The sequence below is a fragment of the Patagioenas fasciata genome, chromosome 16 (assembly GCF_037038585.1).
Source record: "Patagioenas fasciata isolate bPatFas1 chromosome 16, bPatFas1.hap1, whole genome shotgun sequence".
Taxonomy (NCBI): domain Eukaryota; kingdom Metazoa; phylum Chordata; class Aves; order Columbiformes; family Columbidae; genus Patagioenas; species Patagioenas fasciata.
Window position 1 is genome coordinate 15,393,930 of NC_092535.1, and position 24,190 is coordinate 15,418,119.

The 24,190-nt window shown below is 54.3% G+C and overlaps 1 protein-coding gene across 1 annotated transcript in view; it reads right to left on the reverse strand.

The window, feature by feature from the left end:
* Positions 1–24,190, reverse strand: part of DLGAP4 (DLG associated protein 4) — a 174,969-nt gene that overhangs the window by 140,339 nt on the left and 10,440 nt on the right. The window contains exon 2 of the mRNA XM_065850140.2: positions 6,359–6,505. The gene's annotated coding sequence lies outside the window, so the exon portion shown is untranslated. The remainder of the gene's footprint in view (positions 1–6,358; positions 6,506–24,190) is intronic.

The window sequence follows — 24,190 nt, forward strand, 5'->3', positions numbered from 1 at the left end:
TCAAAACCAGCCTCCACCAGCCATCCTCATTTTCCCAGCAAGAAAGCAAAGTATGCCCAGACCTGAGGGGACCAGGAGCAGTGTCCTCCCTTCTGGTGCGGGACTAGCCTGTGACACTTCTGAGTCCTCCAGACCCTCTCTCTAGTGCCCCATTGCCAAAGCATCCACCAGATTTCTCAAGTAACACACCAATCTGCTGTGTCGCAGACATAAACATCTCACTGTCTTAAATCTGCTCTACCTGCTCTATAGTGCTTTTCAGACCCAGGACTCCAAGGAAGGCATGGAGTGAAACCAGCAGTCCTGTCCCTGACCAGCAGACTGGGAAAACAGAGCACATTGCAAAGAGGCAGGAGGCCCCAAACCAGCTGAGAGCAGACCATCATCCCCTCCATGGTCCCTGAGCAGTGCTGCAGCCCCCCAGCCGCACCACACTGCCTCAGAGGGTCCCAGGAGGAGTCTCATAATCCCACCTGGCAGGCTCAGGGTCCCACAGCCCCAGACTGGCCCAGAACAGGCTGTAAGGCAGCCGAACGCAGAGGGCAGGAGCAGGACTGTTGAGCCCAGGCGGTGAAAGCGGCACAGCTGCTCCCAGCTCTGCTCTCAGCCCACGCGCTGCTGAGTGGCGGGTGGGAGGTTTTCTCTGCATTGCAAATCCCTTCTTGTTTGAGTGCTGCAGTGCTGCTTGGAAGGAAAACAACTGCTCTGGAGAGAAAAGGGGTCCAGAACAGCACCGGCACCTTCTCCTGCCCAAGGCAGGTCCTGGAACTGCCCCCAGGAGAGCCTGGATCTGTAGATAAATCTAAAGCTTCCCTAGCAGACAGCCTGGCTGGGAGCAGGAGCCACCCATTCCCATTTTGCTGTGCCTGTTTCCAGCACAGATAGCCCTGGCTGAGCTCTCTCTTCAAACCTGGGAAGCAGGAGGAGAGGAGGAGAAGGCAGAGGGAAGAAGATTGCAGGCCTGTGGAGGCTGGCTGGCAGCACAACAGGAGCTGTGTGAAATGGTGGGAGCAAAGTGCCCATGGCACGGCTGCAGCCCCACGCGTGGGCCCTGGCGCTCTGGCCACGTGCTGCTGCGGGGCCAAGGCACAGGCAGCGTGCAGCACTGTCCCTGTGCGTCCCATGCAGCCCCTCCTCCAAACCAGTTGGAGGACCAAGGTTGGGAGAAAACTGGACTGGGGGAAGTTGTTCCCTTTTTGGTATACAGTATTGGGAAAGCTGCTCGTTTCTGCCTGGTCTGTGTAGGGATCTGTGCTCTGGGGCCCCAGGAACAGGCTGTCCCCTTTCCAGAGGTTCAGGTTACTCATGTTCCCAACCTATAAATGCATCTCCACACGTGCACATCAACACCCACTTCACATGCCCCACAGCAGGTTCTCTTGCCAGGCACACAGCACTACTGGGCTACAAAGATCTGTTGGGAATCCACAGCAAAACAATCCCCACGTTTGCTGGTGCACAAGTTTGCCCATCACCAAGTTTTTAGGAGCCACTTTACTCAATGATTGCCACCACTATCCAAGGAGAGAGAGGTTGGTTTTGAGCTCCTTGGCACAGGTGCTGAGGGACTGAGGAAGTGTGGAAGTCCGGGGACAGTGTCCTCAGGGTCCTTTGCAGGTGACAAACCTTTAGGGCAGCGGTGTCCAACTCATTTTTACTGGGGGCCACATCAGCGTCGTGGTTGTCTTCAAAGAGACCTGGCAGTGGATTTCATGCACCAGGTCTTCTGACAAGAAGCACCACAGGAACGTGTGGGGTCAGGAGGTGCCAGATCCACCTGCCATTGGCCAAGCGAGCTCTGCAGGTCTGCCTCTACAGTCCCGCCCTCCCCACCACAGCACCCACCTCTTCACCCCTCTGAGTTTATTTAGCTTAACCTTTAGAACAAATCATCCATCCATCCACCTGGCCATCTGTCCTCTGTAGTTCTCTCTTTTATCTACACACAACCCAAATCTACCAGCTGTCTGGATTGCTATTTATCAAGGAAGGTAGTCAGGCAACTATTAGGATCTCCATTTGTTAGCTCCAGTGTGTGTCTGTAGGTTTCTCTACAGGGAAGGGGCACTATACTCTTGTGCCAGACAGAAGATGAATCTCCATAGGTCTGGGCACTGACACCGCTTTGAAAACATGCAGCCTGGGGCAAAAGGTGCCAGCCATTAAAGTCTGTCCTTTGCTTTTATTCAGTCTCTAAGCAAGTAGGCATCCAGAAGGAGTAGAGATGACTTCCCCAGTGGCCTTCAGCATGTAAAAACCAGAAGAATCCCACAAGCTCATCATATACAAATGTGGAAGCTGACTGTGCAAGCAGGTCAGACCTCCTTCCTTTGAAACAAGGGTGGGAGCCTGCAAGCCAGGCGCCAGGTTTCATGGCTCCGTGTTATTCATGTTGTCCAGTGCCAGCAATTCTCCAGGCTGAACAGGAGCTCAGAGAACCACATCCCAGCCAAGCCTCCCCCCCGCAGAAACACCACTGCTCCATGCTGCACCGAACACTTCGGGAAAGATGGGTCCTCAGCCACGCTTTGTCACGGATGTGCTCAGGAAATACATTCCTCTCTCAGGAGGAACCCTAGGGAGTGTGGGCCAGGTGCTGGGCTGCACGGTGTAAATGCTCAGCCTCCTACTGTACTCAAGGAAGCAAAACTCTGTAGGGGAGAAGGCCCCTAGTCCTTCCCAAACAGGCTGGACTGAACCAAGCCCTGGGGTAATTTTGCTCCCATTTACTGCCTGTGCCTCAATAAGTAATGCTGGAGCCTTAGATTAAGGTTCTCTTCAACATACAAAAGAAGGCCATTAGGAGTAAGAAGTCCTCAGCTACCTCTTCTCAGAGCTCTGGGATCTTTAATCAGTCTCTTTAGTTTTTAATTTCAGATTCTCCTACAACGCACAAAGGCTCTGCCATCCCTCTCCTGCAGACCAGCAGCTCCCTCCAGCCACACGGGCAAATCCTCACGGGAGCACAGCAAACACATCCCTGCTGCCCTGCCTTGCCCAGCCTGGGCTCCTTTGCACCTCCAGACCCAAAGTCGGAGGACGGGGCGGTTTATGCTGTTGTCCAGCATAGACAGTAATCATCCCAGAGGCCTCTGTGCACAGACACAGGTACCAAAGGGATAGGGGCTTCTAGTGCAAGCCTTCTTTCTCCTTTAAACTGAGTTATTGGTTTCTCAGAATTGATAGGCAACAGGAGGATTAGCAAGATGCAACCATGTATCTCGTGGAAGGGGTTGTTTAAGTTCTAAATTCCCTGGGCACAAACGCAAATGAGACCAGAGCTCTGATGAGACACAAGACAAGAGACAGGCAGTTACACCTGCATTTTCTGGTACTTTCAAGAAGGGTTATGAAAGTAGAAGTCCAGACTAGGGATAAGGACCCAAGTCCCCTTTCTGAAGACATATTTCTCTGAGCAACCTGTGCAGAAAATGCAAGAAGGTCCCTACTTCAGACAGCCACGAGCAAAATCCTGCATCTTGAAGGTGCTGAAGTATCCAGCAACTCTCAGACAGGCTCCAGGAGGGGTTTGGCCTCCTTGGCACAGAACAAGCAGATGAAGGAGAGCAGTTCCAGGTCCTGCTCTGGGGTTCCATCTCCACCTGCATGGGGTGGTTGTGCCAATGGTTGCCCATGGTGAGCTTGGTTAGGAGTGGGCACACACAGGCCCGGCTATGCACAAGCATCCTCACCACGTTTGGGGACCCAGCCAAGGCTGCCATCCTGGACTGGTGAATGAGGGGACACCTGGGAGGAGGGGCAGGGAGGGGCTGGCCCTTCATTTCCAGCCTGTCCCACAACATGGGAGGGCAGAGGCATCCAGAGGTGGCTGGAACCCATGAAACATCATGCATCCCACCCCTGTGTTCTGCTCCTGCCATGTGTCCTTCACAGTAGGAAGGGCAGCTCTAACCCACTGCTCCTCCCTCCTGAGCACGACAGAACCATCATCCTGAATGCCAACCCACAGCCTGGCTATAAAGGATGCAGGAAGCCAGTCCAGCAGTGCAGCTATGCGTCCCCCTAGCCAGGCTGTCCTGAGCTCTGCCACCCGCCTCCTGGGACATCACCTGCTGCACGCTGGCATGTCCAGACACAGACCAACACTGTGCAGCCACAGCATTTGCAAGTGCCACCCTGAAGTCCATCCCCATACCAGCACCATGGGCACCTTCCAGTTGCATGGGCGGGGCGGGGGCACATCCTGTGCACACACCCTTGGCCCTGACCTTGAGCCTCACAGGAACATAAGCAAAGACATCTCCAGGGCTTTTCTCCTCTCACATCCAGGTCAGAGAAGAAGACCCAGGCCTGCCTTTGCCCCCATGCTCCTGCTGCCCAGGGATCTCCCAGCGGGGACTGGGGCTGGTGCTCCCACTGTGCCATGTGGGTCCCATATGATACAGACAGTCTGGCTGGTGTTGGAGGCCTCCCAATGCCCAGGGGTGTTCCCAGTGGTTTCTTCTATCCTAAGGACATAACTCCTCCCTGTGCAACCATCTGCCTTTGTGCCCCATGGGGACTGTGGCTGTTTGCTCTCAGGTCTCCCTTCCCAAATCAGACACCAAGCTTTGTCTCACTCATCCTCCTGGATGTAACATCCAGGAAATACCCAAGTCAACCTTATTTCATTTTCTTCTGTCCCTTTTCCTGTCCTTGGCACTACAATGTGTGGGAGCTTCCTGGTCTGTCACTGTGTCTCAGTCATCGCCAAGCCGTGTGCTCAGTTTGCGTTGGTAAGGCTTGCTGTTTGTGCATGTGCTGTTCAGGAGGAAAGCTGGAGAAGGTCTTTTCTGCAGCGCAGAAGGGGATGAGATTGCAGTTGTGCATGACCTCAGTACTCAATCCAACACAGCAGCCATCCCAGATGCACAGCCCGTCCCTCTGTGCATGTTTGCCCAACCTCCACCCTCACCCCAAATCCTGAGGCTGCTGCACCGCTAGCTAGAGCATCAGTGTTAGGCAGGAACCTCCATGTATGCCAGCCTGCAGAAAACCATGTCTCTTCTTCCTCAATGAACCCAGAAGGCTACAAAGACACTCTTTTATTGGCCCAGAGGGTGGGCAAAAAGATCACTTTGTTACAAAACATCATGGAATTTCCTGTGCCAATAATTCAAAGAAGGATTTTAGTAGCTGCTCTGTTGAGAAAGCCGTGTGCTGTGAAAGCCATGAGCTCCCTGGCAGCCTGTGCTCTTTGGAGAAGCTGTTATCTACTTGTAAGTGGCGTCAGGCCCAGGACAGGGCACTCACACCAGCCCCTGCACTCTCTCCCACCCCTTGGGGTCCCACAGCTGATTGCTATTGACCAAGGTTCCAGGGCTGTGAAGGAAAATTTCCTAACATGTGTTTGATGCTTGTTGGATTTTATGACCACCTTCTCCCTTTGGGAGGCCAAATCCAGACCTTCTGAATGTTTGGGTTTGGCTGGGCTGCTGATGGAGCCATTGTCACATCCTGGGACATGGCAGGAGATCACTCCTGACGTGGGGCAGGCATGTGATTTATTCCTCCATAGGTTTGCCGTGCCTATTCACTACCTCTCAAGTGTCTGCTGCTTTCATGAAAAGTTGTTTCCCAATGAACCTTAGCAGCTGCGACAACACTCATTGACTCCAGAGCCCTGCCCTTGGCACAAGCTCGTCTCTCCTTGGGGGAGAAATACAGGATTCCATGCGCTTGAGAAGGCTGCAACCGTTGCCTACAGAAGCCTCCTTCTCTGACTTGCCAGAGGGGGTCAAGCTTCTGCATTCTCTTGCCCACCTAGCCCACAGCGAGTCAGGGACCTTGGGGACCACCACATGCATAGCTGAACTCATGGTCACGGGCTGACAGCGGAGAGCAGAAAGCAAACCACAGATCCCACTGCACCTGGTGGGTGTAGGTGCCTCCCGCATCTGCTTGCTGCTTGGCTCATGGCTGGCCTGGACTTCACGGGCTCTGCTCCGCAGTCACAGCAGGAGCCTGGATGCTCCTGTGCTCTGATATTGCTCCAGCCACTGCCGAGCATCACCGGCATCACCCACAGCAGACACCATCACGGCTCTCCCTGGCCACGGTCGCACCCATAACGGAGTCCTCCCTCTGTCCCAGGCCCCAGTGCTGGCCAAGCCAGCACCTCAAACCAGCTCACCTGTGCACCCTGGACAGCCCCATGTTCCCCTGACCCATCAGCCTGGCGCTCAGGCTCTCTTTGCCTCACAGAGCAAGGACATCCTGCGAGGAGAAGCTCCTGGCTTTCCAGCACCCACAGGGTCATCTTGCCTTTCAACCCAAGGAAACCCCAGGGAGCAGGACCGGGACCCCGCGGGGGTCCTGCCTCAGGCCCTGCCCTGCCCATGGTGCCCCGAGCACTCACAGTCTGGATGCTGCTCTCTGAGGTGACTCTTCTGCCAGGACGCTGCCGTCATTTGCGAGCTGGAGGACGTTGGTGGTCCATGCACTGGCTGCGGCGCAGGCAGAGCCAGGCGGCAGCTCTGTGGCCGTGCTCACCAGGATCCTTGGGCTGAGGGAGGGCAAAGACAAGCGTGAATCTAGGGAGGCATGGATGAACACCAGTCCCTTCCCTGTCACAAAAGAGTCATCTTCCTCCAGCCTTCCCCTGCCCCAGGTCCCTTCAGGCCCACCCAGTGAGGGAGGGATCCAGCAGAGATGCTCCTGCTCCGCAATACCCAGACTCCAGACGTACTACAACCTGTTAGGTTCAGAGCACACCCTTACCCAGCATCTCCCACACACACACCTCTCTCCACCAGCCCTTCCTGGCTCCCCATGTGTCCCCTCCCTTGTCTGAGAACACACTGATCAGGGCTGACCCACATGGCACACATCAGAAGGACCAGGAAAGCCCTCACAGGGAGCCAGCCATACAGAGGGGAGTGGTTTCAGCTCCCCAGTCCCTCAGTAGAGCAAGAGGCAGAGGCAAAGAAGGAACTCAGCAGGGATGCAAGTCCATCCCTGGCTTCTCCAGCCCTGCTCCAAGCATGGCCATGGACTCATGAGCTCATCAGGAGCAACCAACCAGTTCACCATGAATGGGTGGTGGTCACACAGCTGAGGTTAAATCCTCAGATGTCACCTGAAACCTCCTGGGATCCTGTTGAAATGGACAGCACTGTTCTCCTGACTCCAGGGCCTCCATGGCTGTCAGAGACCAAAGATTGTGCTCGAGCTTGATGAGGGTGTCTAGGAAGGTCAACAGGCTCCAGCATGGTGAGCAACTCATCCCACTCCAAAGCAAACCTTTCACCTTATGACTGTTGGTGTACTTGGGACATCACAAAGCTGCTCTCAGAGTCTTAGAGGAGAAATGGGTTTTAAGCCATATAAACAGTCAGACGTGCCACCAAGCTGAAGAATAGGGCACCTTCCCATGGCTTTCCATCAGCCTGGCTCACCACAACAGTGACATGCACATCTGTCCTCCCCATGCACTTGGAAAAGAGCAGCTTACACTCCGATCGGATTAGAGGAAGAAAACTGCATTGCAATAAATCCAGGGAGGGGGCTGACTGACTGGGCTTTAATCTGAGGGGAGCCTTCAAGATAAGAGCATTAAGAAGTGAGGATAAAGCAACCTTGGTGCAGGAATGGTCTGATCTGGTCCCTAGTCTGGGAAGCAGCACAGCAGAGCCGGCTGTGATGTGCCCTGGCACCTGAGAGCAGCTCAGCACATGCCTCCAAACATGACCTGTCTTTCCATGCCTGCAGCCCCCTCAGTGCAGGAGATGGGAGAGCTCTGATAAGGGAAATAGAATTGCTCCAAAACCTCATATTCCATATCAGGAGCCTGAAATCCTGGATGGGAACAAGGACAGCACAGTCCTTATCAGGAGACCTTAGAGTAAGGCAGGATCTCTCCCTCCAGTAAGGGGATCTGGCACCTCCCAGCTCTAACTGCACTTCAGCTCCACGCTGACACTGGATTCCCTCCTCTGGAAAGTGCTTCTGCTTCCTGAATGTGGGGAAAGAGGGCTCATTTGCCCTCTGCGGAGCTCCGCTCCTCATTCAGAGGCATTCACCCAGAGTCATCCCCACCTGGGTGATCTCCAACCCCAACCCATGCTTCATGGGTGGAACAGGAGCTTGACTGCTGCAGCAGTAAAGCAGACACAAGCTGTTTGCTCTCCAACTTGCTCCTCGAAGAAAGCCAGACACCTTTTCTTCTTCATGTCCCTTGAGAGATAATCCCCAAACCAGCACTGGGAAGAGGGAGTAAGAAGTGTTGACCTGCATCCTCTGATGAAGGCTGAGGAGGGCAATCTGATCCTGCACTAGGTTTGCATTAGCAGTACCCGTGTGTCAGATGGGCAGAAGCCACCTGGGCTGTGGTCAGCGGTGAAAGCACAGGATGGAGCCATCCCTCATGCCAGGGCCATCTGTTTGGCATAAGTGAGGACTGACAACACTCCTGGTGCAGGTGCTCGTGCACTCAGCTGGCAAAGTCTTGGCTGAGTACACAACTTCATTGTGCTCCTGAGATGAATGGAGACAGCCCTGCAGCTTGGTGTAAGTAATAGAGGAAAGAACATTTGTAAGGCAGGAGACAGCTGGATTAAAAACCTAAAGCCCAAAAAGCAAATGAAAAGAGAATAATTGATGATGGATGGGAAAGCAGTACCCGAGTCCAGCATTTTCCTGCATATGCTGTTGAACAGCAGGAAGACAAGAAAGAGCTGAAACCAAACCATCAAAAGAGGCTGGGCAGCCACAGGGGCTTGCAGGACCTATTGCAGTTGAAGAGGCACAGTCAGCTGCTGAATTCCAAGTTTCTCAGCCTTAGTGGGAGACTCTAGTGCCAGTCCCTTAGTCCATGCCTGGTTTGCCAAGTAGTGTTAGGATCACTGCCAGCAGAGGCTCTGCAGGAGGTCTGCCCCAGGTGAAGTTCAGCAGTGACCCTTAGCGCAGCCCAGCACCGCCCCTCCTGTGCATCTCCCTGCACTTTGTCATCTCCTGGCCCTGGCTCTGCAGAGCAGAAGCCCCTAAACATCTGGCGCATTCTTTTTGAGGTCATTCAGATAGACCGCACAGAACACGCTATGAAGATCATTGCTTCAGTTTACTCTGTTAATTGCTGCTGATCAGACAGATTTCTTGGCAAAGGAGGAAAAGACATTTGGATAGAAAAATAGAATAAATTGAATTCTTAAGACAGAAGAGTTCAAAACTCTTCTCTGTACACCAGGTACCGAGCAGACACAGGCCATCCCTGCAAAGACAGGCTGTGACCGCCGGGCAGACTGGTCGAGAGCCTCAGGATAAGTCCCATCCACGGTGCAGGGAGAGTGCAGGAGCGGAGCGGAGCCACTGCCCGTGACTGCTGTGCAGGCAGACTGAGGGAGCGGTCAGGTTTGTCGACCACAGAGCAGCTTCCTCTCCCCACCACCACCCGGACAGATGGAGGAGGTCAGAGCCCCATCACCCCCAACATCCCTCCCCCTCTCCACCTGCACACCACCCCACACCAGTCCCCCACACCCCATTTCCTTTTTCTTCAGGACCAAGGCAACCTCCAACAGGTTTCAGTTCTTGTTCCCTCAGTCCCAAACATTAACCAGAGCCCTCGTGTCCCAGCTACCTCCCATGTCATTCTCCGCTGGCTCTAAACCCCACCTGGGACTGAGGGAGCAGACCTGACTGCATGATCCCACCAGGTCACCTGCCACAAGGTAAACATAGGACTGGCCTGCTTGATTTTCTTTAAAAACCAGATTGCTTCTGTTCACATGACCCTGAAGTAAACCCAGAAGCGCTTGCAAGTAGGAGGTTTCCCAGACTGAGAAACACAAGCAGAAAGATTCATCCCAGACCCATCAGTTCCCAGTGGGTTGAGGAAAATGGCACGAGGCTGGCCCAGGACTGTCCCCACATGCTACAGGGAGGGGTTGTATTGCCCCTGCTTTACTGCGATGCAGATCCTGCCACTGCATGACACCGGTACAAAGACCCAGTATGTTTGATGAGCCCTACATCTGTCTTGCAATGAGGTTTCATGAGACACAGAGGTATGACTTGCCAAAGAGATCACAGGGAGTCAAGAGAAGATCCAGGCATGGAGCCTGTATCTGCCAAAGCCCAGACTCCTGGCCTCTTCCTCCAGCACACAAGCAGACTAGGAGCCAGAGCAGCCCCAAGAGCATCCATCTCAGAGGGGTGTGGACTCATGGCAAGGCGGTACTCAGTCTGTGCAACATCATTCCCTGGAGAGACACCGGTTCATCATCAGCACACTCTGGGCAACAAGATGCACAAAACAGAGATCCACCAAGCCATCCAGCCGTTGAGGAGAGCTGTCAGGATCATTACGGCCTGGATTACTGAAATTACCCACAGAGGACTTAAAATCCATGCTGGAATATTAGTGCCAGAGTCTAGTCCCCTAGTGCACAAATACAGCAGGACCTGTGCTCGGGGGGGACTGGTTCTGGGGTCTAAGCAACCAGCACCTTCCCTCCAGGGCAGATCATCTCCCACTGAGCTCAGCAGGAGGTATAACCATTACCACCAGTGCCAGAGCACTGGGAGCCCCCCCAGACCAGACACCCATTAGAAACCCATTAGGAATTTAACTAAGGAGAAGGTTACATGCACAACCAGCCCTTATTGGGCTGGGAGGAGTCCTGGTGGCTCCAAATCTAAGAGGCAAAATGACTCTGTAATGGGAGAAGCAGACAGCAATGTCCTGGCATCCCCTGGCAGAGGCAGATCAGAGACATCTCCAGCAAGAGAAGTAACTCCAGTTCTGCTGGCTGAAACCTCACTGCAGAGTCCCTCCCTCCATGCTGGAGGGCATGGATGGCGATTAGGAAACTTTCGGGAGGGGTCTCAGTGCCACCAGCCTGGAGGACACAGGCCCCCTCCAGGGCAGGATAGGGCAGGGCTCAGGGCAAGGCTCTGCTGAGGAAGTCAGAGGGGGTTTTTCTGCTACTGCAGAGGGTGTAAGGTCCCCAGAGGATGGGCAGTACTGCTCCTTGCATGGGCTAGGCTGCATTTGGGGGTTAATGAGCTGGAGAGGGCAGAGGAGATGTATTTCAGCAGTGCTTGAATTTCAAAGGTACTTCAGCATCACAGCAAAGTAAATATCCCATAAAACGTTCATTTGGCAGCTGTACTGTAGTGCACAGGTTCATTCACCTCTGTTCCCAGCACTCTCCTTCAAGAGGAGGAACAACCATTCACACTAGTGAGGTTAATGACAAAAGCACCCAGCAAATCCTCAGCAAACACTACTGAGAGTGGGGGATGTCCCCGTCCGAGGCTGCCAGGAGGTGGTGGAGCAGCTCCCGAGCTCACTGCTGGGGAAGTTTGGGGGAAGCAAAAGGGAGAAAACCCAGGGCTGAGTTGCAGCCCCATGTGACTCTCGGCCAAGGATTCTGGAGGGAAAAACCACGTGGCTGCATCAGGAGCAGATCTGGCCCCCGGTGCACACCCCATCACGCACAGCCCCATCCCTGCCGCGCTGCACCGCGGGCGGGAGCACCACGCACCGCGGCACGGGGAGCTGTGTCCGGGGCTGCTGCGAGGCAGCTGCTGCGAGTGCTTGCTGTGGGGCACTGCCATCGCTTGCCCGACTTGCCAGGCTGTTCCCTCCATCTGCTGAACCCAGCACGTTTATTTTTATGATTCCAAGTTTGATCAGATCAACTCTTCCACTTCAATCTAATGAGCGTGCTGAGCTGAAACAAACACAATCTGTCCATGAAGGGCCAGGCAAAGATGTCTGGGGGGCACTGCAAAGCTACCTGCAATATCCTGATGCAGAACCAGGACAGTTTTGGTAGCCAGCACAGCCTGAGCTCGCAGCCCTCGCCCCACGCATACCCACATGAGTCTCCCCACCACTCCAGGGGCTGAAGACCTGATCATGGAAAGGCACCTCTGGAGAGAAGACCACCCTTCTCAGGCCCCAGTCTGGGCATGGCTCTGCTGTTTGCTTCCTTTTCTTGCCTTTTTCCTGTGCCTCTTGACCATCTTTCCAGCTCATTACCCCACAGCGCTGTAGGCACGAGTCATGTGGCAGCCAGCATCTGCACTGGCTCCCAGGAAAGACCTTGACCACTCAGAGGACAGCAGGAGCCTTTTCACCTTCCAGGTTTCCCCTGAGACAGACAAGAAACCTTCAGCAGGAGGGACAACGCGCACATCCAGCCCCTGTGGTTTGCTGTTCTCCAGTTATGAGCTCACCCGGAGCATGGCTGGAGGCACCGAGGTTGCAGCTCCCTGCGCTGGGACAGGTCAGCTCCACAAACCCGCTGCAGAAAGTCCCCAGCAGGATTTACCACCCATCTCAGGCTTGGAAGTTTTTCTTCCTCCAGTTTCATTGCAGTAAAGCCCTGAGATCAGTTTGTTTGCATACCCGTGGTATGCATGCAGCGGAGTAGCAGCAAAAGGAACCTTAGGGAAAACGTAGGTCCGCTGCTGAATGAGGAGGGTGTCCTGATGAAGGATGATACAGAGAAGGAAGAGTTACTGAATGCTTTCTTTGCTTCCATTTTTACTGCTAAAACTGGCCCTCAGGAGTCTCAGACCCAAGAGATAGGAGAGAAAGTCTGGCAAAATTAAGACCTTCTCTTGGTTGAGGAGGATCAGGTTAGAGATCATCTACGCAATCTGGACATTCACAAATTCATGGGGCCCAATGGGATGCACCTACAAGTGCTGAGAGAGCTGGCAGACGTTATTGCAAAGCCACTCTCCATCATCTTTGAAAGGTCTTGGAGAACAGGAGAGGTGCCTGAGGACTGGAGGAAAGCCAGTGTCACTCCAGTCTTCAAAAAGGGTAAGAAGGATGACTCAGGAAACTACAGGCCAGTCAGCCTCACCTCCATCCCTGGAAACGTGATGGAGCAACTTATTCTGGACGTCATCTCCAAGCATGTGGTGGAAAATAAGGTTATCAGAAGTAGTCATCATGGGTTCGCCAAAGGGAAATCATATTTGACCAACCTGATGGCCTTCTATGATGGCATGACTGGCTGGATAGATGAGGGAAGAGCTGTGTTTTTGTTTACCTTGACTTCAGCAAGGCTTTTGACACCATCTCTCACAGCCTCCTCATAGACAAGCTCAGGAAGTGCAGGCTGGATGAATGCACAGTGAGATGGATCACGAACTGGTTGGATGGCAGAGCTCAGAGGGTTGTGATCAATGATGCAGAATCTGGTTGGAGGCCTGTAGTTAGTGAGATTCCCCAGAGTTCAGTATTAGGTCCAGTCCTGTTCAACCTGTTCATCAACGACCTGGATGAAGAGACTGAGTGCACACTCAGCCAGTTTGCTGATGATACCAAACTGGGTGTAAGGGCTGACACACCAGGGGCTGTGCTGCCATTCAGTGAGACATGGACAGGCTGGAGGACTGGGCAGAGAAGAACCTGATAAAGTTCAATAAGGGCAAGTGTAGGGTCCTGCACCTGGGGAGGAATAACCACAGGCACCAGTACAGGTTGGGGTGGACCTGCTGGAAAGCAGCATTGTGGAGAACGACTTGGGAATTCTGGTTGACAACAGGTTGACCATGAGTCACCAATGTGCTTTTCTGGCCAAGAAGGTCAACGGTATCCTGGGGTGCATGAGGAAGAGTGTCACCAGCAGGTCCAGGGAGGTGAATCCTCCCGCTCTGCTCTGCCCTGGTGAGGCCACATCTGGAGCACTGCATCCAGTTCTGGGGTCCCCAGGTTAAGTAGGACAAGGAAATATCGGAAGGAGTCAAGCAGTGGGCTACAAACATGATTAGGAGCCTAGAGCACCTCTTTTATGAGGAAAGACTGAGAGAGCTGGGGCTGTTCAGACTGGAGAAGAGAAGCCGAGAGGGGGTCTTATCAGCGTTTATAAATATCTCAAGGGTGGATGTCAAGAGGATGGGAACAGACTCCTTTTAGTGGTGCCTAGCGATAGGATGAGGGGAAATGGGCACAGACTGAAACACAGGAGGTTCCATCTAAACATGAGGAGACACTTCTTTACTTTGAGGGTGCCTGGCCCAGGCTGCCCAGAGCAGGTGTGGAGTCTCCTTCTCTGAGACATCCAAACCCACCTGGACAGACCCTGTGTGATCTGCTCCAGGTGTACTTGCTTTAGCAGGTGGGTTGGACTGAATGATTTTCAGAGGTCCCTTCCAACCCCAACCAGCCTGTGATTCTGTGAGAGAGGAACTCTGCTGTGCTGCTTTGGTGTGAAGAGCTTCAGGGAAGAGCAAGGCCTGGAAGGGGGGTACTTTAGGAAGCAATGTGGCTAGGTGGCATCGCTATCACTGTGTTTCTTCCCTGGTGCTAGGGAAAAGATGGAGCAAAAAGGAGGTAGCCCAGCAGAAGACACTGTCTGCAGGGACCGCAACCCTTGGGAGTATCCAACCTTGCTCCCATGGAAAGCCCCAGGAGCACCACGGCTGGGAGTCCCCTCGGGGTGGAAGGTGAGCTGTCATCTGGCAAATTCTGGGGGCTGCCTGGGCAGCAGCTGTGAGGCTGGAGGCAGGGCAGGCTCCTCCAGGCTGCCCAGCTGCCTGGCAGTAGCTCAGCTGGCTCAGCCGGGCTGCCCAGATGGCCCCAGTGAGGACAACTCCATGCAGGGAGAGGGCTCAGTTGCTCTCACAGGCACTGCCGGGATGTGCACGGGGACAAGCTGGTCATCCACCCCCATGGGCAGAGGAGGGGGACGTGAGGAAGGCCCCGGCAGCTCCCCAGCCCGCCCTGCTCAGAGAGGGGCAGGCGGGAGGGGCAGGAGGCAGGGAAGGGACAGCGGCTGCATACCCTGAAGGACACTGTGGGATGGGTGGTCCTGTGGGGCTGCCCGTCCCCTGGAGCTGTAGCAGAGCTTGCTCATTTCCACACGCTGCTTCTTACACCTTTCCTCAGCCCAAGCTTGTTTTGACCTGAGTGCCAAAGGCTCATCCCCTTCCCAAGCTCTTGTAGCACTTTGGGAAATGCCCCTCCAAGTGCTCAGGAGCTTGGGCTCCGCAGGGGTGAGGTGCTGAACTCCTCGGAGAGGAGTGGCACAAGTGTCCCCACCCTGAGGAGCTCAGCACCCACCTGGCTGGGGTAAGGCAGCTGTGTTGGCTTAACCTTGAGCCTCGCTGCAGTAAAGCTTTGTATGCGGATAGGTTTCCTTTAGTCTCCTCACCAAACAAAATCTCCCAACTCCCTCCAGCTATCACATGTGCAGATTCTTTTTCCTTAAAATAATAACTATGTCCATGCCATGAGAGACTCGCTCTTGCCCTGCTTTAATAAAGAGGGAAGATGAAAAGACCAGGAGAAGAATTGCTTTTGCAGTGCCACACTGTCGCTCCTGGTTCTGTGCTCTCCGTTCTTATTTCTCATTCTCCTTTCCAGGTGCTGTGTGTAACCCTTTGATAATAACCTCTTCTCTCCCAAAAGCAGGCAGTGTCCTTTCTTGCCTGCACAGTCAGAGAAACGTCACACGTTCCCTTTGATGTCAAGATAATGTGTAGATGTAACATTGTGTGCATGTGTGACAAATGCAAACAGCCAGCTCTCTGTCCCAGATTTGGTAATCTATGGAGAAAAACCTGGGGAAGAAAAAAGTCTTAAAATGCTTTCTCCAATGCACTTATTTCTCCTACAAATATTTCTGTTTGTTCTTTTCCCAGTGCAAAGGTTTGGGATGATCTCCCTGTCCATCACACACACACAGCCTGCCCTCCCTGGGGACCTGGGATCCCAGATGCCCAGGGCCAGGGCTGAGCTGGTCACATACAGGGCCCTGCTGACACCAGGGGCCCTGCACGTTCCCCCTGCCCTGCTGAGCCAACCCTGGCAGGTCTCTGTGCCCAGAGGGGATGACGCCTCGCAGCCCGGTGAGATTACGGGGCAGTTGACAACGACCCCATTACAGCAAAACATGTAGCTCAAGCCCCATGTTTTTGTCAGAAGCAGTTTGGAAGATGGATTTGCTGGAATGCCTCAGCCATCAAGTAGCGCAGGGGCCAGGGCTGCCCCACTGAGCCTGGCTCACCCCACATCCAGGTTGGGCTGAGCCTGCTGGCAGCAGCCCCTCTCCAGCCTTACAGGAACTTGTGAAGCCCCCAGAAACCTCCCAATGTTCCCTTTTCACAGCCTTTGTGACCAAGGAGGACTTTCTCTGGTCCACATGAGCCAGGACATGCCTGGTTAGGACAGAGGATGAGCCCCTTCCCTGCACTGTGAGTGTGGCAGTTGTCACCCGCTCCAGCAGCTCTGCCCTGGGCAGCCCCAGACTCCAGGAAACTCCCCAGGCCCAGCGACCAGCGCGGGCCCCGCCAGGGGCACAGCCCTCACCTGGGTTCAGGCCGTGGTTTAGGACCAGCACAGGTGGGAGCTGTCACGCCAGGCGGTTCGGGTGTAGGCAGCATACAAACAAGACGGACCAGCACAAATCTGTTCTCAGCTACACGGGTCTTTCCTTGGCTCTTGGCCTCAGTGCCAGCAGGGAAACATTGAATTGCAGACGAGGCATGGCCTGAACATGGCAGGCTGAGCAGAGCGGTGTGGCTGGCCTGCCTGAGGAAGGCCCTTGCTGTGCCTTCCACCTTGGCCGAGAAGCCACAGCAGCCTCCAGCCCTCCCAGCCCCCGTGGGGTACAGGCAGCACCAAGGGTGAGGCAGGCAGAGCTCAACCTCTGTTCCTCTGAGTCCCCTCCCCACCCCACACACTCAAGCATCATTTTCAATTTCATCTCCACATCCTGCTTCTGCAATGGCTTCACAACTGGCTCAGCATGTGCCTGGCAGAGAACAGGAGCCTTTACAACCATCCCAGGGTCCCCGTGCACAAGCCAGACCCATGTGTGCTGCCGGCACATGAAGGGAATGTGTTCTGATCCCATGGTTTATCTAAAGCAGTGCCAATGCTGATGTCAACACTCAGACTTCATGCAGAGATCCAGAACCACTCCAGGACAGGACGCCTTGTGGAGGGTTGACCACTTGTTTGCCTAAACCAGCCAGGGTGTGCTTGAGGCCACCAAAACCTCCCTGGTGAGTGTGACAAATGTGGTAGGTTGGAGTGTGAAGCCCATGACAGTGATGACAGGCTTCTTGTGATTGCCTGCAAGCACTTGCTCACCCTGACTTCATGATTCACTGCTTGGGTAGCACTGCGTAGCCGGCCGGGTGAGCGCTGGGGGAAGCTCATCCGCAGCAGAGGGCCAGGACGGGCTCCACTGACTCGGCATCAGCAGCCCCGGCTGTGGCCAGGCTGGGACCTCCCGCAGGCAACTTGGACTTGGGGCAGGACCTGGGCACACGGGTGGGACACGCTGTCTCACAGAGAGCAGAGCCTGTCCTTCTCTGGATGTCTGACAGTGCACAAAGATCCTGCACAGCATGGTGGCCCTGCTCAAGTGCTTTGTTCTTTGCAAGCAGTTTGTAACCAGGCCTGGCTTGAAGCTTGTCTTCCAGGAATGTCTTGTTCATGCCCAAAGCAGCCTCTTCCCTGCAGACTCATAACTTTACGTAAGGTCAGGGACCACAGTAAGTTCAGCTCCTGAAGCTCCCCAGGTACTCTTCCAGTCACAGTGGCCCTTCCGACCCACTGACACCCCCTCCTGCTCCTCCAGGAGCTGGGTCACTCTCACCACCCTCTCCATGGATGTGTGGGCAGCTGCCTCGGGCTGCAGCTGCCTGGGGGTTTGCAAGGATGAGCACCAAAAATGGAGTGTGTGGCTTCTGAAGCCTCTACATGTGTGACTCTCCAGCCTCCCTGTGAAATCGCTTGCTTTCTCCTCTGACCTCTGGCTCTGATACAGACGCTCAGCATCAAGGGAGCTGTAGGGGGTTGGGACCGTGGTAAGAAGATGCCACCCTTGTCAATGCTGCTCACCTGCCCTCTCTGGATGCCCCAGACCCCTCTCCCCTATTAATGGGAATCTGAGAGAAAGGTTGAGTTTATCTAAGCCAGAATTGCTAAGAGCCCTGGAACTCTGCTCAGTCATTAACTGGTGAGTAAAGCACGCTCAGTGAGTCACTGGTGCTATTACAAATACTTTCTTCTAAAGGCTGTAGAAATGCAGTAGGAAAGTGGTGTTCCTTGAAGTTACTGGTTGAAGCTGTTTCCTTCCATCAAGATTTCTGTGCCTCAGGACAGCTCTGCCCCCCCAGCCTGCCTAATGGGCATCTACCCCCCACAAGGCTTGTGCCCCCTGGGCCCAGCCTCTCCATTCCCAGGGTGACAACATGAGCCGGTGTCTGCATCACTCCCACGACCCTTCCCGTGCTTTGTGGCTGCACCTCATATTAAGCCATTTATAAAGGCTAATGCATGCAAGACAGATATGCTTTTCCCAGATTAATTGATGCTAAAGACACCACAAGCAAGGAGTTGCTCAGTGCCACCGATAATGTGGTGAGGGCTGCATGACCCTCTCCTAGCCAGCTACTACTCCTTGGTGGCCTCAGTCTGCCCAAAGCAGCGCTCCTGCCTGTCACTGCTGTTAATTAACACAGCGCTTCCTCAACTCGCATCATCACCCAGTGCCTGCAAGTCTGCTGGCTGCTCTTCTATTGGACCAGCCCCTCTCCACATCTCGACCGCTCTCCCCTCCACCGCTCTTGTGGATCAGGGAAGCTGCTGTGACCCCTATATGAGCCTCCACCTCCAACCCCAACCTCTGCCTTGCTCCCTAGAGCATGGCTTGGTCTGTCCGAGGGCCACATGGAGATGTTGATACTTGGGATAGGCTGTGACCATCACACCAAACTTCTGCTGCACATGCTGCTCTTGATAGCCACCAGTCCAGCTTATCTCCATGCTGGCTTCCTTCTCCTGTGATCTAACCTGGGTCCGCTCCTGCTTGCTCTGCTCATGGCCTTGCCCTGTGTGCAACTCCTGCCCTCATTCCCTCTCCCACACCTCTGCCAGCTCAGATCCTTTGCATCTTATTTTTCAGCTGTTTGGGGGTTTTTTACCCTTCTGCTCCCAGGTCACGTTTTATCCTCAGCCTTGAAAACGCAAATGCTTATCAGCACACCTATAGACCAGAGCCACAGTGAGACAGGCTTGCCCTGGGGGGCTTCCCTGACCCCAGCCCATCCCAAGTCCAGTGTGACCGTGCCCAGCCAGCCTGCCAGCAGTGCAAAGGGCTCTGGCTCCGCTGGTTATGCCACCCTGCCACCTCCACCACCCTGGGGACAAGCAGGAGCTGACCTGCAAGCCAGCCTGCTGCTGGGGCTGCCGCGCTGATTATCTTACACTTGGTATGACAAAGAGAAATGAAAATACCAAAATTCTGGAGATGGAAGAGGAAGGTGGGTTTGACCAAAGAGACAGGGGAGAGCACTTCTTGCAGAGACCAAGAGGACCCTACAGAAAGCCCTTCTGCTTTACCCCTGCCTGGTGCCTCACTGGCTGGGGTAAGCCCTGTTCGATGTTGCTGTTCCCTGTGCCCTGCCCAGGCTCCAGGGCTAGACACTAAGATCTTTCTATTCAAAAGGATTACAAATTACTGTCTGATCCACTAATTAGGAAGGGAAGATGAGTGCGCTTCTGACAGTGGTGTTTAGTAGCCATTTAGGAACTGCTCTGAAGGCAGCGAGGCGCTGTGAGCACACCACAGCATGGAGCTGCATCTGCTCCACGCCAGCAAGCCCAGGACCACCCCGCTGGCCCCACTGCCAGCAGCTCCCTCTGCCCTGGGAGGCTCTGCCTCGCGCCATCCCCAGCTCGCACAGCTCCTGCAGCGAATTTTGCTTTTCTGCAGAGTTCAATTGGCTCCCAAGGATGTCCCCAGGACATTTGGCTCCTAGCCCCGCTGCCATTACTTCATATTTATTTAACAAAATTAAAACCTGCTTAGTGAGGCCAATTGAAGGCAGGGGAGACAAATCGGATCTTCATGCTGCTGCCAGAGAAGGGCAGCCTGGCGCCAGGCTGCAGGCCACCTGCGCTGTGTCAGGGGGACTTGCCCACCCACTGGCAAGTCAGGCCGGAGCACTGGGCATCGGCGGGGAGCAGCACAGCAAGCACCAGACAGCACTCGTCACATCTTGGGTCCCCTCTTGTCTCCTTCCCCGCATGGCTGTTGGCGGCAGGGAGCTGGCTCTGGCTGGGGAAGAACTCCAAGAGGAAAGGCCCAGCTGGCACCTCCACGCTGAGGGCCATGGGTGATGTGGTCCTTGTGCATGCAGACAGGCCTGGCCGCACCTCTGAGAGGAACAGACCAGCTTCACAGTCACCAGCAAGGCATGATGGAAGGAGGCCTGTGTCTGTGCACTTTCAGTAATGCCCATGAGAGTTGTGTGGAGACTGCTCTGAACACCTCCTCCAGACAGCGCCCAGAGACAAGATGCTGCTCCCAGCCCAGGAGGGTCAGCAGAGCTGGCTTCAGCCCCTTCCCAACCCTCCCTGTCTCTAGGGGGCCCTGTTTCCCACGTAGCTTCTTACAGGACTGGGTTCCTCTCTCTGGGTGAGAAACTTCTCCAGATCAAACAGGAGATCCGGCGGGACTAGGACTACCTCAGGAACTGCTCTACGGTTTTGGTCTTCCCAAAAGTCATCCTAGTCCTGACCCTCATCCCCCAGCATCACACCCCTTGTAAAAACCAGCCCACTGATGGGGACAAACCCAAGCTGCATCCAGAAATGCTCCATGCTGCGTGTGCAAAGACTTTGCACAGGAGAGAGAGCAAAGAGCCAGAGCTCAAAAGCACAAGCCACAGTGATACCCCTGCCCTCCACCCCTGTGTGACCTGCTGGGACCTAATGTCTGCAAGACCCACGCTGAATTGTCTCCCACCCTGCATGGCCCCAGGTGCTCCCTGCTGACCCTGTTGCAGAGTGAGCCCTCATCTGGCCTCGTCCAACACAGAGATGCAAAGACGGTGTGAAGGCAGAAGGAGAAGATGGGAAACCTCAATGACAGGTACAGGCACCCACAGAGGAGCAGCTTCATCACAGAGATGAACCCAGCCAACTTAAGGTATTATTAGATTGAGTTGCAGTGGTATTAATGAATGCTTTCAATTTTAATTAATTAATCTACCTATACAGGCTCTTTATGCCCATAAATATATGATCTGAGAGAGAACAGAACTTTCATCCACATTTTTACGACATTTGAGCATTTTTTTTCAGACAACTATAACAGCAATGCCAGCACAACCACTGGGAGAAAAGCACCCACTGTCCAAATCGCAGCTCCCTGCACCACGCCAGTTACATGTGGAGTGACGTCTTGCTGAAGCTGCACGGACTTCTGGGAGAGGCAAGATTTCATGTTCCCATTATGACAAAAGTTAGAAAAACAGTGAATTTCAATGGAAAAATGTACACCGACTTTCCTCTACTGTGGAGAAGATGGTGCATGCAGAACGAAGAGCTCATAGAAATGAACATAAGCCCCGGTCCAGTTAAGCACCCAGGCCTGATGGGTTCTCCCTGCCCTCCTCCTGCTCTTATCTCAGGTGGAGAGGCCAGCCTGTGGGCCAGACTTTTGCAGGAGGAGTCATACTGGAGCCAGTCTCCAGCCTCCATCAGGCCCTTGTCTGCTTTGCCACCAGGGGTTCATTTTTCTGATACTTCCTCTTGGAGCTGGGTGCAGGCAGCCTGTGTTTGATTCACTGGCTCCTTCCCCTCATCACTGGGAAAAACAGGAGAGTGAACAGAGCCTGCCTCAGACCTAGGATGACCTCCTCAAACCCACAGGTTTGGGCTTTCTCCTCCTTCCTCCTTGTGAATCCTGTTAAAATCCCCTTTCTGAGCAACACCGGCTGAGGTCCAGGTGCCAGAGCATATGAGGTGTTCCAGGGAAGCACTGCCTTGCTAGGCTGGTCCTCCTTGCCTGGAGGAGAGGACAAACGGTGACACCCAACACAAAAATGTGAAGCTGACCAGAAAGCCTTCCCACCACATCTGCAGGAGATTACACATACCGCAGGATCCACCAGCAGCCTCCAGCCCCATTCCCACCCCCGTCCTGCTCCCCACATTGCCAGCAGCTCTATCATACACAGCCTGGTAGGGGTAGGGAAAACTTGGGGGTTGCTAGTGCCCTTTCTACACTGGGGCCTCACCATGGGCTGCTACAAGCCACAGACATGTCCCTATGGCAACACAGTCCTGTCTGCACCCCCAGGCCAGCCCACCTATGCACATGCTTGTAATGCTCTGCTTGGGGCCCTGCAGTCAGGGACGCTCCTTGCACTGAAGACAACAGTGTCCCTGGAGCCAAGAGGGACCCATGTCCTGGTGCACCCAACACAGCACGGCCAGCCGGGCAGGGGGGGATTGTCCCGCTCTGCTGTGCCTGGGGCGGCCTCACCTGCAGCATTCACTGTGTGCAGGGCTGGGGACACAGGAGAAAAGGAGATAAAGCTGCTGGAGCTTCCAGAAGAGGCTGCGAAGCTGGTGAAGGGTTTGGAAAGGAAGCCGTGTGAGGAGCGGCTGGAGTCACTTGGTTTGTTCAGCCTGGAGGAGACTGAGAGAGACCTCACGGTGGCTACAGCTTCATCACAAGGGGAGGAGGAAGGGTAGGAGCCGATCTCTTCTCTTTAGTGACCAGTGACAGAGCCCAGGGAATGGCAGAAGATGTGCCAGGGAGGGTCAGTGGGACATGAGGAAAAGGTTCTTCCCCCAGAGGAGCTGGACACTGAACAGGCTCCCAGGGAGGGGTCACGGCCCAACCTGACAGTGTTCAAGAGGAGACTGGACAACGTCCTCAGACACACGGGGTGACCTGTGGGGTGTCCTGTGCAGGGACAGCAGTTGGACTCCATGAGCCTTTGGGGTGCCTTCCAGCTCAGGACATTCTGTGACATTCTAGACCACAATGTGCTGTGACTTCTCATGGAAAAGGTCCTGGTGTGCCCCACGGTCCCATGCATCCCCTCATGAAGTCACTTTGCTGCCCAGGGTAGGAAATATCAAAGCTTCTGTCCTTTCTCCTCTTTTTTCCTGCTGACTACATCATACCTGGCTTGGAGGTGACACACACGGCTGCCATGGGCACCTGGTCCATACTGTCTGCTACAGCTGGTGGCAATGGCAACGGCTTTTGTCCCAGTCAAGCCATCAAATTGAGGCAAGCGCCCTCCAGTGGAAGGGCGACAAAGCCATGCCCAGGGCAGGCACAGGCACCCGTGTGTGCAGCACATCTGGAGAGGTGAAGAGCAGCAGCTCCAAGTGCTCAGACTGGAGCGAGCCAGGAGCCATGGCTGACCAGACAGAGGAGTGGGCACTGGTGCTGCAACAAGGCTGAGCAGCCGCTTCTGAGACAGTATGTTCACCAGTCTGTCCTCAGACGGGAGACCAGACCTGACTCCTGGGGAAAACAGCCTGAAGACCCGAGTACTGAGTCTGATGTACATAAACATCCCTTTACACCCCTCTGAGAAAGGGAGGTTAAAGCAGCTTTACATCTCCAGTATAAATCAGTAGATCTGTGTAAATGGGAATTTGTAGAATTTAAATTCCTTTTCTCTTTCTCTGACATTTGCCTTGGTTCATAGAGATCTCAGTTGTTTCTGCAGCAGACTGTGGCAATTACCCTGAGGGATGCTCCCAGAGCAAGCTCTGCAGGGAGAACCCACAGATCCACCCCAGACCTGGATGGGAGCTTGGCAGAGGGACCCTGATGGGTGCTTGATCTGAACCCATCCCTGTGAAATAACTGGAAGTGGCTGGAGGAATGGGGATGCCAAATACACTCCTGGCTGCTGACAGGGGCAAAAATGGACGGATTTCATGGCTTTGACATCAGAATCACGAAGCAGGAGTTCCCAAATATCTATGGTTCATATTCTTTGGCAGAACTGGTCCGGTAGGGTCAACTGATCAACACAGGGATGTGCAGAACACTCTGGGGTAGAAATCAATAGCTGGCCACTTACTGCCTAGATTGTGGTCGTTAATTTGTCTACAGAAGAACACCACAGGGTGTTAGAGAAGAGCTGTGGCACTGAGCAGAAGGGAAGCAGGCCCTGGCTCTTCTTCTCCCCTAAAATGGCACACTACCAGTGGTATCAGGCAAACTGCATGTTAGCAGGAAGACTAAGGAGATGTGTGCTACCAGGAGTCTCTGCACTTCTAGAGCTACCCCAGGATGGTTTCTTGGATGTTTTGAGGGACAAGGCTCTCCAGGGGGAGTGCAGATGCAGTTTGGGATGTCCACTAATGAGGTTAAGAGCCTGACTTGGAGGGCCCCCTCCACTCCCCTGGTTTGCCTGTGGGGCTGTGGCTCATGGAGGCCAGCCTCATGTCCTG